General features: G+C 42.8%; 1 protein-coding gene across 1 annotated transcript in view; it reads right to left on the bottom strand.

Annotated features, from left to right (window-relative positions):
- The window catches only part of PIP5K1B (phosphatidylinositol-4-phosphate 5-kinase type 1 beta), a 172,640-nt gene extending 166,019 nt beyond the window's left edge, over window positions 1–6,621 (bottom strand). The window contains exon 1 of the mRNA XM_006022615.3: window positions 6,601–6,621. The gene's annotated coding sequence lies outside the window, so the exon portion shown is untranslated. The remainder of the gene's footprint in view (window positions 1–6,600) is intronic.
- Between the last annotated feature and the right edge of the window lie 440 nt (window positions 6,622–7,061).

Raw genomic sequence — 7,061 nt, 5'->3', positions numbered from 1 at the left:
GGCTAAATAAGCCAATAGCTAGCCGCCATGTGTGCCTAAATGAAGACCGGCCAATAATGTGGCTCAAATCTCAATACAAATGGCGGGAAAAGTCCTTTGCAGCGTGCATCACTAAATGCAAAAGTCATGCACAATGCAAAGAAGGCTACAGAATGGTGGGAAACACTTTTCTGCACGCGGGTTCTCCATAACAACAGAACACTCCGTCGTGCAAAAGAGCTCCAATTCGGCGGGAATATAATTTAGCAGTGCCGAAGCACACACAATTAAAAAATCCACAACTTTGGGTTGTGACAGTGTAGTCCTCATGGAATAAAGCAGACAGATACCAAAATTCGCCCTGTGTTTTAGTTGTCCTTTAAATCAGCAAGTCTCCAAGAGGGCAATACGCTAGTATTCCTCCTCTTCAAGATCCCCAAGCTACTTCCCTTGGCTGCTAACATACCTATCTTGAAAAGTTGACCTGGGAACTCTCTTTCCAAACAGCAGGGCAAGTAAATTCTCTGGATGGGACAGCTTTCTACCCATAACGTTCTGAAAGGAACTAACTCCTTACTGCCTATTTCAGTATGAGGTATATACATTTCCCCTGTCCTACCATTTGTATTCAAATCACTCGCACCACTTTATACACTGTTCTATGTTGTCCTTTCATAGCACCTAATGAAGTAAGCTTGGGTTCACAAAAGCTTATGTTCTATGTATACTTTTTTAGTTACTCTACAATGGTGCATATCTACCCTGCCTTCTGCCTTATTTTAGTCTTACATGACTAACTGCCTCTGCCTGTATGTACACTGTTTCAATAACACGCTTTAAATGGAAGCTCCAAGAACCAACAGGAATATGGAGATTGGCTGAGAGCTAGGAGTGGCTGAAACATAGTCTCTGGGACAAGTGAGGCTCAGTCATGAGCACTCTCACTCAGCTGGTGTCCATTGATGAATGAATTTTACACTGAAACCGTCTTTCCTGGTCTGGTAACTTTCATTATGCATCTACAATGATCATTTCCTCCATTGTGTGTATGTACACACAGCAGGGTACAAAGTAAAAACTAAAGTGTTGACTGAGTTTTACTTTGAAGTCTTCCAAGTAATTCAACAGGCAGGAAAGGTGTAAGAGAACAAGGTTGGGCAGGGAACACAAACAAAAGAAGGGAAGAAGGCAAAAGGGTGGGGAGTCGGGGAGAGGTGGGACAAGACTAGCAACGACACTATGGATTATGGAATTGGTTGGGGGGCAGTGGGAAGGGAGTTAGAAACTGGAGAGGAAGTTGATGTGGAGATTAAAGAAAACACAATAAAGGGGACTCTGCCATTGTCTATTGAAAACAAACAAACAGAGCTAAAAGAACTTTGAATGTACACAAAGGACACATGAAGAATCAATGAACATTTGTTAAGAAAATATTTTGTTGTGGGGAGGAGGGAAGGGGGAACCTATCCTTATCCCCTGACAATTCAGGCAATCTAGATCAGGAACCAGGATTGGTCTAGTTCACTAGGGCACATCATGAACCACAGAAAGAAGCCGAGTATGCACAGGGAACCCTACCCACTCCTCCATGGTTAGGGGGACCCTGCCTGCAGAACTGATGCACAGAAGCCAGAGACAGATGCCAGGAGGCTGTGCAGTAACACATACCTCCATAGGTACATGCCAAGTGTCACAACCCAAAGTTGTGGGTTTTTTGTTTGTGTGTGCTTCGGCATCGCTAAATTGTGTTCCCGCTAAATTGCAGCTCTTTTGCACGGTGGAGCGTTCTGTTGCAATTAAGAACCCACGTGCAGGAGCTTTTTCCCCGCCAGTTTTGTAGCCTTCTTTGCATCTATCTACACTTCTACCCCATATTGGCAGCCCACAGTTCATTCCTCTCTCTCTCCCTCCCCATCTCATGACTAATGATTGTAAGGAAAAGGAGTGCATTGAAACAGCTTCAAGGGGGAAATAGCCAACCCCTTTTAACACTTCTTTTTGTCACAACCCAAAGTTGTGGTTTTTTGTTTGTGTGTGCTTTGGCACCACTAAATTATGTTCCCGCTAAGTTGCAGCTCCTTTGCACGGTGGAGTGTTCTGCTGTAATAGAGAACCCGCGTGCAGGAGAATATTTCTCGCCATTTGTATTGAGATTTCCACCACATTATTGGCCAATCTTAATATAGGCACGCGTGGTGGCTAGCTATTGGCTTGCTAGCCGTACAAAAGGCTTGGGTAGTTTCCGCCCAAGTCGGAGAGAGAGAACGCACGTGGAGTTCGGGAAAGGAGCGTGAGGATCTCTAAGCGCTGCTGATCCTCTCAAACCCAGCTTTTTCCTTAAGAGGGCAACAGAGGTTTAATTTGTCAAACCCACGGAGCTTCAACAACTCCAGAGGACCTATTTACCGAACCCCCGGAGCCTTAACAATTCCGGGGCATATAACCTCTAGACTCTCCCCGTCGCCGACCACAATCCTAGACGTATCCCTATCCTATGGACCCAATTGTCGAACCCACGGAGTCTTAACAGCTCCGGGAGACCTGGGAACCGAGTGTAACCCACGGAGATTCAGCTGCTCCGTGAACGAGAATTGTTGAACCCACGGAGCCTAAACCGCTCCGGGGTCAGGAACCGAATCTATCAGAGTCCTCCACCGAGAACTCAAGCGGAGCTGTGCCTGGAAAGCTGACCAGCCTACACCGCGACCACCTTGGGTGTAAGTAAATAATCTTTTCAATCAACCATTACACCTCCGTGACTGATTCTAGCTCGAGCGTACCATACCGCGCCGCGGTTTTCTCCGGCCCCGCGTGCCTGGGCTGCTGGCCACAGCCTGTGTGCGCAAAGACGGGCCCGGCTCGCCCCCGAGATCGGGAGCCGGCCCGCACACCAAGGAGTTCAGTTAGAGGGCTGGTGCCAGATGCTCAAACATAGCGCTATAGAGAAAAAACTGCGAACAGCTGAGCTCCTGAGGAGCAAAGGGGGCCTACTCAAATAGACCAGATATTACTTCTTGCAGAGGTCCATTGCAGGACTACAGCATGGAAGGTTGAACCTTATGGGATTAACAGATGGTTAATAGAGTTGAAACAGGAAAAAGAGTAAGTCCCCTCTATTGGCTGAACTGTATTATGAAATTTACTACCGCAAACAGCTCCTGTTAGGTGGACAAGGGTCAACAGAAAAAAAATGAATCCTCATCCTAAATGAGGAATCATCAAATCCTTCCAAATTTATTTTTCCCCATTAAAATCTTGGTACCAACCTGCATGATACACCTTATCTGTCTCATAATAAAGCCACACTATGATAGTCAGCTGCCAAATTGGGATAGGATCTTTATGTACATTTTGGGCCAGTCACCATTCAGTTTGAATGTACAACTGCAGCTTCGAACAGCTAAATATCTTGGGACTGGAAGTCCCACTCCCTACCCCTGACTTTTGCCACCGGAAGTCCTTCCCCATGCCCACCAGGAGCATTCCTTCGGTGAGGGGGGACACAACATCATGGAACCAGAAAAGAAACAAATCATATACTAAAAATCAAACATCTACTATAACATATTTTAATTTTATTTCAAAACATATTTTTTCATATTTAAAAACCTTCAAGAGGAGGTTGGATAGATATCTGGCTGGGGTATTATGATCCCAGCACTCGTTCCTGCACAGGGCAGGGGGTCGGACTTGACGATCTATTCAGGTCCCTTCCAACCCTAGAAACTATGAAACTAGTGGTTCTCAAACTTTATTTTCCCCGTGAACCACTTGAACATTACTGAGGGTCTCGGCGGTCCACTTAATAAACTTTTTTTGTTTTACAAATCAAAATACACAACTTATATTTTAATATCAGTAGTCTTACCTTTCTAATATGATGGATGTGCCTGTTTTTTTGAGCAAAGTTCTGGGTAGTCGGGTGCAATGTTTGTCAGCTTTAGCCTTGGTCACCTTTCTGCGGAATGGAGCTCGCGGACCAGTGGTGGTCCACAAACCACAGTTTGAGAACCTCTGAGCTAAACCAAGGCAGCAGTCTAATTAGAAAAAGATATCTATATATCAATGTAACTCCTTATTGGGAAATAAATTCAGCTAAAATAACTAACCAACCAACCAAACATGGACCCCTCCAATTCTCTAATTACCGAGTATCATTGGCCTAAAGTCTCACTTTCCAATGAGACCTTTACAAAATGTATAAGTTATTGAAAAAGATCAAAAGTAAAGTGCTTCAGTGGAGGCCATATCAAGCATATGAATATAACAGAAATCAATGTAAGCCATTGACCAAGAATGCAATTTTAGCTAAGAGAAAACAATAAAAAAATCATCTTTGACACCAAGGTATCAGAGAAAGAGAAAATAAGTCCTCAAAGTTCTACAACTACAATTCCTATAACCTATACAGAAAATAGATTGGTGAAATCAATGATGTGTGTAGCACTTTTTCAACTGCTTTGCATGGCATTTTTCAATATTATTTTTTCAAATGTGGTTGTTTTCAATAACAACATCATTCAAATAACGTGAACCTGCGTGGAGATACAAAGTCATTCTAATCGCTTACACTGTTGTAGCACTTTACAAGGTAAACTGCAGAAACTTGTATCTGATCATAAACATTTTCAATAATTATGCAAAAAAACCTCACTTACCAAACAAGCTGCTGAAAGTCTATTAAAATGCCCACCGAATACAAGAGTTACATGGATGCACCGAATGTTTAGCAACAAATTGATACATTTGTCATATCACATATATAAATTCAAATTAGATACTTATCATCGCAGAAAACATAGAGAAGTAGGGCTGGAAGGGACATTCATAGGTCATATAGTCCAGCTCCCTGCCCGAGACAGGATCATCCCTATTCAGCCAAGCTGGCTATATACACATGTACCTATTTGCATACATAAAACAAGGTGTTTGTATTTGCAAGTTTTGCATGTGCAATAAGCACATGCACATTGAAAGTTCAGGCTCACAAGAAAGTTCAGGTAACTATCAAAGCTGTCAGACCTTATCCTTCCTTTGTTTTGCAAAGTCCTATGTTACTCTGCATTTTTGAAGCAAATACTTCCCCTACCACCACCACCAAAAACCAGCCCCAGAGGAATACACAACCTAACCACAATAAAGCAATGTGTGTATAAAATAAAAGAGAAAAACCAAGAGTCACCTCTGACATGTTTTGTTAACAAAAAACCTTTATCTCAAGCATCTCAACAAGTCACACACCCTTTCCTTTCCCTTCTCTCGTATCATCCCTATAAGCAAAATAAGATTTTTTTAAAAAGCAGAGAAAAGAAAGCTTGTTTAAATTCTTCTTTTATACAACCCTTGTGGAAATTTTACTTTATATGCAGCTTTCAAAGATATGTAATTATTTCCATCTTCAGCGCACTTATATTTACATGTCATAGTTAGCCTATGATCTTTGTTACTTTACTTAAGTGAACGTTAACGTTTATCAAGAGGTATCAGTCCAGCAATATGCAGTGGGATCCTCTGGACTACTGACAAGCCCCCAATCATGTCAGCAGCAGTAGCAGAGATCCATGCATGTTGAATTCATTTTGCAATCAGTACCTTGCCCTCCTATCCACACAGCAGATGCAATGTAAAATCAGATCTCCGATTTCTCCTAACACAAAACTCTGTCACCCTACAGATGTATAAACCCATTATCCCACTTAAGTACCTGTGGATTTCCTGTGAGACCCCCTCCCCCTGACCCCCCCCCCGCCCCTGTTGTGGCTAATTCAAATTAACTGCTATTAAAACTGTGTGTGTGAGTGGAAGTTAAAGCCAGGAACAATCAGACTGGGGCTAAACCTGATGTCTATTTTTAGCCAGAATCAACTTCCCCACCCCATTCCTTAACCTTTATTTGATGGGAGAATATCTAGCAGAGAATTCGTCACTCATCATCACCATCACTTTGACTATCTCAGCAGACACGATAAAAAGATATTTTTCAGAATGCAGCTCCTACTTAAGCAACAAAACTAAGATTGCTTATCAATTTCCAATAAACCCATCAGACAGCAACAGCGAACACTACTGGTTTGACTAAAATAAGAACCGACCATCCACCCAAGAAGCAACAGAGCTCTTTACCCTACCACCAATACTCTTAGTTGTATCCACATCCATTTTATAACTTTAAAGCAATCCACTTTTTCAAGTTACTACCTATTACTAGGAAGCAAATTCACAGTTGTTGCTTGGTTCAAAAATGAGACATTACAGGTACTCCTCACTTAATGTACCGGTTAGCGTTGTTTCGTTATTATATCGCGGATCTATTAAAGAACATACTTGTTTAAAGTCGCACAACGTTCGGTTATAACGTTGTTTGGCCGTCGCCTGCTAGTAGGTAACTACTGTGACTTAATTGGATTCACTTAACATCGTTTTGCTTAAAGTCGCATTTTTCAAGAATGTAACTACGCCGTTAAGCGAGGAGTAGCTGTATTTTTGTTTCAATTTCTCAACCGTCAATGGAATTCTCAAGAGACTTCACATTCTTATAAAAGAGAGACATTAAGGTAGGGTGGGCAAAATACAGCTTGCGGAGGGATTTTGTCTGGCCCATGGTGGGCTCCTCGGTCCTACCTGGCCCTGGCACTGTTTAGCCTGTGGTATATCCTGCTGTTCCTGGGGGTGCAGTGGGGCTGGGGGATCTCCACGGCTGGACTCCATTTCCCAGCAGTTCACATGGCAGCCACTCCTTCTGGCCCCATATTAATTAACTCTGTTCAGAAACAGGATAAGTTGGCTCATCAGGAGTGCAATGCTAATGCAGTTGTACTGCTTCCAGGTCCCAAGTTAGCTTACTCAGAGCTGCCTCTGCATAGTACTACATCATGCCATGGAGACATACCCTACATCCTTTATTTCAACTGATTCATTTGAAACTGGCTTTTTCTGCATGACGCTGCATTTTCAGTACATGAAAATTGTAACATTACCTTGAGAAATAACAAACCAAATACAGCTTCCACCGTTTGCTCTAGGCACTATCATCATGACTGGCCAGTGCAGCGCACACAATTCCCCCATCAGCAAGTTCCACA

Source organism: Alligator sinensis, unplaced genomic scaffold (assembly GCF_000455745.1).
Source record: "Alligator sinensis unplaced genomic scaffold, ASM45574v1 scaffold308_1, whole genome shotgun sequence".
NCBI lineage: Eukaryota > Metazoa > Chordata > Crocodylia > Alligatoridae > Alligator > Alligator sinensis.
Note: the sequence above shows the minus strand (reverse complement) of the source record. Positions and strands in the feature narration are given on the sequence as shown.